This window comes from Microtus ochrogaster, linkage group LG3 (assembly GCF_000317375.1).
Source record: "Microtus ochrogaster isolate Prairie Vole_2 linkage group LG3, MicOch1.0, whole genome shotgun sequence".
Taxonomy (NCBI): Eukaryota; Metazoa; Chordata; class Mammalia; order Rodentia; family Cricetidae; genus Microtus; species Microtus ochrogaster.
This window is the reverse complement of record NC_022029.1, coordinates 4,023,170-4,032,434: the sequence shown is the minus strand read 5'-3', so window position 1 is coordinate 4,032,434 and position 9,265 is coordinate 4,023,170.

The following is a 9,265-nucleotide window of genomic DNA, read 5'->3' as shown; positions in this document are numbered from 1 at the left end:
TTTCTTCTTTTTTCTCTGGTGGATGTGCAATAATTTTAAAGAAAGTGAATGGGAATGACCCTGTGGTGTATGCAGGAGATTCAAAATCTATTAAAATCAGGATACAGTTCATCCTAATACTTAAAAATTGATACAACTTGATTTTTCAAAAGTATCCTGATTCATTCATTTGTTATAAATGGAGATTAATGCGGATGAAAGCAGACAAGTCTTCTCAAATATGAGCAGATTAGATACTGATATTAATATAAAATAAATATATTATAATTCAAGTTGAGGAAAAATAGCAATGTTTATAATACATAAGAGATATTTTCTTAAAAGATAAAGACTAGATAAAATGTGAAATGGTATTGTGAATAATTATTGAGTTTTATTAAAAATTATTTATTTTTCTGTGAGATATTTTGCAATTTTTCATTTTGTCAGTACAGCCTAACCACAGATAAGCACAAAGACTTAAATTCTAAAGGTGAGTTCATCGCTTGTTGCAGCAAGCCACTGCCAAATTTGCACATTTTAATAGGTTATTAGACAGAATTTGTTCTAGAATTGCTCTAAATGATTTGAGGGAAGGTTTGAAGGGAATGGAGCTTTGTTCATCATTGAGAAGTGTCAGGAAGCAAAAGAAAAATCTATGATTTGTTGTCACATGTAGGAAGGTTAGCTAAATGGAACAATGAGATATCAGTTAGCTTAGCTGTGGCATAAGATGCTGAATGTTGTATTTTTTTTTGTTGTTGTTCATTCTGTTCTTCGACAAGTATTTTGCTCAGATGTACTTTTTATCACTTCCACATTGACTAATAATGCTTTTTCAATATCAGTCATATTTTGAGATACCCAAAATTAAGCAAGACCTATAAGATGCCATCATAAACATACTGAGTACTAGTTGTGTCAGGATAGCTTTTCCATAGCCAGATCTGCTTTTTTCTCCTACCTTCTTCCATTATCTAGATGGATTTATTTAATAATGCTAGCTTCAAGATGAGAAGACAAAGATGACCTCTGCCCTCTACCAGGACCCATTCTGCATCTCTAAGCCCACACATCTCAATTTATTTCTTACATAATTTCTGCCTTGAATAATAAATTGAGCACATTTCAAACAGAAGAATGGAAAAAGAAGTAGTTAAAATCATTTCCAATCCTAAAAGATTACCTATCAAAGACCCATCATAATAAATAAAAAATAAAATAAAATTTTCATATCTCTACATAAACTATTTCTCAGTCTAATTTCAAAGCAGTGTTAAGGCTTATAAAAAGCAGAATTGTGATTTTAAAGTTCAAAACAGCATTGTGATAGATTTTCTTAGCTACTTCTTTATTAGAGGACTATTAAGACATCCTTGCGTATTTTAGGGTATTTTTTCAATGTGCTATTATTTCTAAAGATATTTCTAAAGATCAACCCCAAATATTATAATGAACAACTTTATTGAAAAGCATACTACTCCCACCTTCACTATATTTCTTTTTAAATTCTCTCATAGGGAGCTAATAAAAATGTGTTCTATTGAAATAAGGGCATAAAAGAAGATAAAAGAGCTAGTCTACAAAAATCTACATGAGATAATTGAATAGTTGTTGAAAAAAGAATAGCACATTTAGAAGAGACTATCAGAACTGTCATTGTTTGCTGTAATATGGTGAGTCATTCAAGGATATTCAAGGAAGTAAGTTCCAGGTATATAGAGAACTGGAGCTGATCTCCTAAAGAAAACTAGGAGTCAAGAGAAACATAGTGAAATTCTGTTCCTTGCAGAGACAGAAAGAGGAAGTCTGACAACCTGGCACAACAGAGGTTTGAAGTGTAGAATATAGTTCCATCATATTATGTTACTGTTAAATAACACAAATTTAAATACTGCATATGCCCATGTCATAGGCAGATCTATATTTTCACTTGTGTATTCTTGTATATATAAGTCATTAACAAAGGAAGGGGCCATCCAAAGAGTAAGGAGATGTTAAAGGAAGAAAGACAGGGTTATCAGACAGGTGTGACATGAAAGCAGAAGTGGGGCTATCGAAGAGAATAAGGGTCCAGAAGAAAGGGTACAGGGAGCCAATAATAATGCCATTTTCACAGAAAGAGATTTTTCAGTTTCCTCCAATGTATGGAAGGTTAACCATACACCACCTAAAGGACACATCCAAGAGCTTATTGTCATCACAAATTATAACAAATTTTGTATTATTTTTGTATTGCTGTTTATTTATTTTTTGTTTTCTTTTATGGAGGATACAAAGATAGGTATATAGAGAAGGTATAGATCTCATAGGATTGGGACAGGGACTGAATATGATAAAAATACAATGTATGTAATTTCCAAAGAACTATTAAAATGAGAAAAATGCATTCATTACTTAAAATGAAGATACGTTTTATTTTCTTTTGTTAAATCTTTACTGCACAAAATTGATGTCATTTTAAAAGTTGTCTTTTGTGATATACAATTATATTTTTACAATTATTTGTTTAGTAATTATTCTCACTTAAAATGCCTTTCATGGTTTCTGTTTATTCAGTTTTAACCTACTATTGAAAGAAAGTAGGAAGCATACTCTTTCCCTTTGCATGATTTTACAGAAAATACTTTACTGAAGCTAATAAACTTTACCTTGTTATAATAAAATAGTTACTTTACATCAGACTTCACATAGAATGTCTACAATAATTATGGGCACATTCTAATGCTGTGGGACAACGGTCTTTTATCCTGTTGCTTGTATTATTTTTAATAAAGCACTTCGTTTGCCAGTAGCCAGGCAGGAAGTAGAGGCAGTGCAAGCAGGCAGGAAGTAGAGGCAGAGCAACAAGAATTCTGGGAAGAGGAAAGTTTCATTCTGCATTCCCAGATGCAGAGGAAGCAAGATGTGACTGCCTCACCGAATAAGGAACCGAGCCACGTGGCTAACATAGACAAGAATAATGAGCTAATATAAGATATGAGTTAATAAGAAGCCTGAGCTAATGGGCCTTGCAGTGTTATAATCAATTAGACCTCCGTGTCTTTGTTTGGGACCAAATGACTGCTGGACTGGGTGGGCTCTAAACCAAGGAACATGGGCAATAAAAATAATTGGACTTGGTGTGTTATTAATAAAGAAAAAGATAGGAAGTTAAAAAGGATGACTTGGTAAGACATGGGCATATGAGAAGTAGGGCAGAAATTGTTACATAAATATGTTCACAACACATTGATGGTTTTTTGAGAGAATTAATAAAATTTATTATAAGAAATGTTAGGCCCAGTTTATCCACATTCTCTAGCTCATTTAAGCTGACACAAAAACTTAACATCCATAACAATTTCTTGATATATGTGGGAACTACAAGTGTACTGTTCAGAAATTTATATTTAATTAGCACATCAACACATTTATCCATATGTGAAGTATAAACTATTTTTTAAAATCATTAAACATGGTAGTGTTAAAAAATGAACTCAACATGGGTAACTTTTCGAGAAACAGTTTACATTTTAGTGGGAATTGATGAGGTGTTTTTCTTTTTTGAAATTTTTAAAGAAAACTATGAGGGATGACTCTTAAAGAATTTTTGTTAACAAACAACCTCCGTAGCTATGTGCCTCATTTTATTTTTAGATGCCCCTAAAACAGCACGATGGAAGAAGTGTGGAAGACATGCAGAGAAATTTCTCCTCCTGCAGTGAGACCTAAGAGATTAATAGCAGGCACTGTGGCACATGAACACAGGCCCCTGGAGAGGCAGCATGAAGCAGCTTTCTCTATAAAGAAGTCCAAGTTGCCTGGCATCAAATGCCTCCTGGAGAGTTAGCAATTCTCACTACCCGGGTTTTCTCTTGTTCATGTTGCTATTGTTTTCTTATCTATTTTCAATTTATTTTCTCAGAAGAAAATGGAGAGGTTTGAGGCTCCCTGTGCTCAATAGTTGTTCGTGGTAGGAAATGGGAAGACATCAGCAATCCTAAATATCAAACGTGCAGCAGATGACTCCATAGCAGACAGGTGTGTAGCTATCCTAACCCTTCCTAGTGTTAAACCAGAGTCACCTGATATTCTTCACCTCTCCACAGCAACCTGGTGTGTGTGTGGCAAGCTACTGAAGGCTCTGTGCAATCAGTTACTTCATGGCTCTTTGTGTCGTTAAATATAGTCACTAAATGTTATTTATAAGCCTAGCCACCATGAAACTTCAAGAAAAGTTATGAAAAAAGATAAAGAACATTTTGAAACATATTGTTACACTTCTTGTTAAATGTTTGGGATTCAGTTAAAGTTTCTTATTGGAGACATTTAATTATTCTCCTCCAATACTTTAACTACTGCATCTTGGAATGAGTCAATATTCTGAAGGAAAATAAAAATTTTATTGTTATTTCTTAAACCATATTCAAATTAAGTGTTACTTATCAACAATTGAAATGATTTTAATTAACTACATTCTCGGTTCCTGTATACAGATTATTTATGAGCAATATGTGGTAAGGCATTTTTGTTAATTTGTCAAGATTTTACTTAAAGCAAAGGGGCCAATCCTAGAAGGTTCAAAATCAGGATGTTTAAATGAAGACAGACAAATGATTTGTTGACTACAGATCTAGTGGGCATTAACTCTTTACAGCTAGGCTTTCTTGCTACGTTTGTTTAAAAACAAAAACAAGCAGTGAGTAAAAGAACTTGGTTTATTGATCGTATTCACTATAACAACTTTTTATTTTAAGAATTTTGTCATATTTGTTCCATATGCACAAAAGATATGAGCATCAACATTTTCAGGACTGGAGGAAAACACATTTGACATGCTATTGGACAGACATTTTTGTGATGCTGCATATGGCCCTCTTTATGGGTAATGGGGTTATTACACCTGCAATTAATAATCCTGGATGAAGCTAGCACAAAATGTCCTTTGACAAAAGAAATTTTCTAACCGGGGCTTTAGAGTGAAAAACATTTATTTTAGGGGCAAAAACTAAATAATGCAATTAGGATCACTTTCTGCACAAAGTAAGTTTTTTTTTTTTTTGATTATTCGAGACAGGGTTTCTCCATAGCTTTTGGTTCCTGTCCTGGAACTAGCTCTTGTAGACCAGGCTGGCCTCAAACTCACAAAGATCCGCCTGTCTCTGCCTCCCGAGTGCTGGGATTAAAGGCATGCGCCACCGCGGCCTGGCCAAAGTAAGTCTTTAATATTAGTTTTCACTATATTTAATGATGTTATCAATGACAATTCTATATATATATGTAATCATATGCTTTCTCCAAAATCATGTCATTCAAAAGTCATTTCCCAGACTGCTCAGGGCTAAATACAGTCTACCTTTAATAACATCAGTGCTAAACATGAAATAAATATTTAAAGCCTATTAAAGGAGTTTGAAAGAATGATTTATTTTGTCTGAGAATATAAAATATCTGCACTTTTTAAATTATTTTCCACAAAACCATACTCCTGTTTAATTTTACATTGGATGTATAGTGATTAGAGAAATAAACTTTCTCTTTTTCCATATAAACCTTATGAATCCTCTTCTAAGAACGATTGGACTTCAAGCCAATAATAAAAGGGAATTCAATGTCTTTCCTTTCCTCAGTCTTTTCATCAAAAACAAAATTACTCGATCATGTCAAAATCTCAAAAGGGAAACATAAAGGCATGTGTTCTGTATATCCAAACAGGTTCTAACCAAAATGAGATCAAGGAAAAGAAGACCTGAGGTTACAAAGCTAACTTCCTTCATTACTGATAATTGTCTGTAGAATTCCTTACTTGGACTATAGATGGGATGTTTAAAGGCTGTTTCAAGTTAAAATACATGAAGAATGTGTGATATCTGACACCAAAGTAGCTACAGATCAAAATTGTCAGACTACAGATCAATGCACAGCACTTATTTAGTTTAATGCCCTATTTCCCCTTGCCTGTCAATGTTGAGTCCAAGTTCTTCATCTCTGTTTTAATAGACATTCATTCTGAATGAATGATATAACAAAATCATAAAGATGGAATTTCCCTGGCTAGAACATTTCTTTTGTCAAAGGAAATTTTATGCTAGCTTCCCTCAAGATTAGCAATTGCAACTGTAATAACTGCATTACCCATAAAGAGTTCTGAAATATTAGTAGTGATACAGTAAGAAATGTCATGGATAAGCTGCTGAGTGTAAGAAGTTGCTGTAGTCAGAGGACCTCAGTTGAAAGACATACAGCTAAAACAATTTAAGAGGATGTTAGCCTATAATTTTTTCTCATTTTCCTTTAAGTTCATTCATAAAGAGACTAACACCCACCAAGAAAACACACATGCCAGTTTTAACTTTCCTTATCCTTTTCATCATATAAAGAAAATTGCCCTGTATCTTACTTAGGTACGTTCAGTTCAAAACAATGAAGTACCCTGTTTAGCTACTGGCTATTGGGGTTTCCTCTTATTTATTTCTGGCTTACATTCATGTCCATGTTTTTTTGACTCTGGTCTTGCTCAATGCCTTTAAGATGCTGAGGTCTAGGATTAAAGGTATGTTTTCTATAATGATATTTTGTGTAGCCTATCCTCTTAAACGGTTTGAATTCTTAGCCCTTTTGTAGCCTTTAAAATGTCTCTATCACTTCTGTCCACTTATTATGAAAAAGTAAGTCAAACAGGCAGTGTTAATAGAGTGAAATAGGCAGGTTAGTAAAAGGGGGCATATGTGACAATCTATCCTATTCATCTGTATCAAATCGTGGCCACAACACCATATTTTTACCTCTTTAAATCTTATTGTTTGTAGTAGAAACATCTTATCTGTATTTACTATTAGCTTAGTCGAGATATAGATCAAAAGTTCCTATTCTGTTAGTATTTGTTTGGCACTAGATATAGTTGTACATGGAAACACTGGGGAGCAAGAGAAGAAAGATTTTACTGGTTACTCTTGGGTTACACTTATCATATTACAGGTGTAACTTACAACTGTACAATACTCAGACTTAAGAGTTGCTTTTGTCGGACCTCACATGTGAATTTTTTCTTATCCCCAATAATAACAAAATAAACATATAAAACTAATAAAATAATTTTAATTCCATATCCAAACTTTTTAAATACTAATAGTGTAATCAAATTATTAACACTCCATGTATAAAATCTCATGTAATGTAAATAATTGAAATTTTATTTCAGAACATTTAAAACATTGACAGAGGGTAAACTGATATATGGTACTATTTGTTTTTTCAATAATGGTTCCATTCTTTTTCTTTCATATAAGAAAATTTGTTAGTCTTAATATGACTTCTGGCTTTTTACCTAATATTATTCCCTATGTTATTTCTATTGAAAAGAATTCTAAACTTCCTTTAGAAAATAAAGATGTGATATAATTTCTCTACTATGTTAAAAAAAAATAGAGAAAGGACCTGAAAGGTAGTTCAGTGATTACAAACAACTCTTGCATTTATTGAGGACTGGGTTTGGTTCATAGCAACAGCAACACAGCTAAAACCAACTATTTGTTGTTCTAGTTAAGATCTAAAGCCCTCTTCTGGCCTCCATGGGCACTGCATGCAAGTGGTGCACAGATACACAAGCTGGTAAAACTCCTGCATACTTAAGATAAAATTTCATAGAGCTAAGATGAAATGTTTCAACTAAATCTTAGAGAAGTTGACAGAAAGATCTGACCTGTCTTCTCCATCTCCATTGTGCATTTCCAAAAACATCTGAGTTAAGTAGCAAAGCCTAAGTTTAGTCACAAATAGAATGTGTTATGTTTTTTGGGGGATCTATAGAAGCAACTCTCTCCTCTGTTGAAAGTACGCAGGCATTTTGAAATCAGGTTCCTGTGCTTTGCAAGGTGAAAGGAAAAGGAAATGGACATGACACTGTAAACTCACCAGATGGCAGAAACTTACAGCAACCTCAATTTAGTTTGGTTTGAATAAATGAAAGGAAATGTATATAAATTTATTTACTTTTTGTACCAGATCACTCAAACAAATTTTGGTGCTATATTGGGAAAGTATTTCAGACAACTGTTCTGCGTGTTGGACTATTAAAGAGGAAACACCCCTTTAATAAATAAGCTATATACAGCATAAACAAATAAGAAGGACTCCTATGGATCATTTATTTCTTCCTTACCCAGTTGCTGAGTTTCCTCTTTCCCATATGGTGTGGTCTCTACCATACAGTGTTAAGATAACATGCACACACTAAAGAAAAGCTAGGGTTTTAGTCATTGTAAATATATGCTTTGCTACAGGGAGTGGAAGACTAATTTGCTAAGTACATAGCTTATCACAATAAAGTGATCATTACATACTGGCAACAGAAGGTAACTCTGTGGCCAGCTTTTGCAAAGTCTAAGAACATATGCGTCTTCCAAATAGTATACATTTTGAGAACTGCAATTGTATTGCTCTAGGCTAAGCAATTAGAGACTTAAGACCAGACCTACCGGCAGAATGTGAGGAACAATTATCTGTTGTTTTGAATTAAATTACTTCCTTTTGATTTCAATTGATCACAAGGTATAAAAGGAAGAAGTTAAAAATAGCTGAAGGGAATGGGATAAAAACTTCATTTTAAGATTTACTAGCAATTAAGACAACTGTGTGAATAATGAGATACAGTACCCCTTTTCCTTGCCACCACATTGTGAGGAAATTCTGCTCTGAGATTGTGCCAACTCATAAATCTACAAAAGGGAACATAAACAATCTTTTAATCTAAGAAAATAATTTTGCCTTTATATATGGTCACAAAAGAATACTGGAAAAAGTAAATAAAAACTCTCCAACACCTAACACAGACAACAATAACTATCTTAAAATTAGGGGGGGGGACCTGGTGTGGTGGTGTGGACCTCTTGTCTTAACACTTCGGATGTTGAAGTTAAAACAGTCCGGGCTGGGCTCGAAAGAAAGTTCCAGGTGACATAGAACAAAAACCAGCCTCTTAAGTATACTTCATAAATTCTGTTTGAAGTATATACAAATATATTCAAAACTGTAATGTTTTTTTTTCTTTTTTTTTTTTTTTTATTTTGTGAGGCCGTTCAGAAAGATGGGGAAATTCAAGGAGTACAAAGAGGAAAAGGAAAACCTCCTCTTAGGGTATGCTGATTTGTCTCTCTAGATGGTGGTCAAAATTCTAGCACAACTAACACAATTTGTGTTTTTTTTTTTCTTTTTCTTTTTTCGAGACAGGGTTTCTCTGTGGCTTTGGAGCCTGTCCTGGAACTAGCTCTGTAGACCAGGCTGGTCTCGAACTCACAGAGATCCA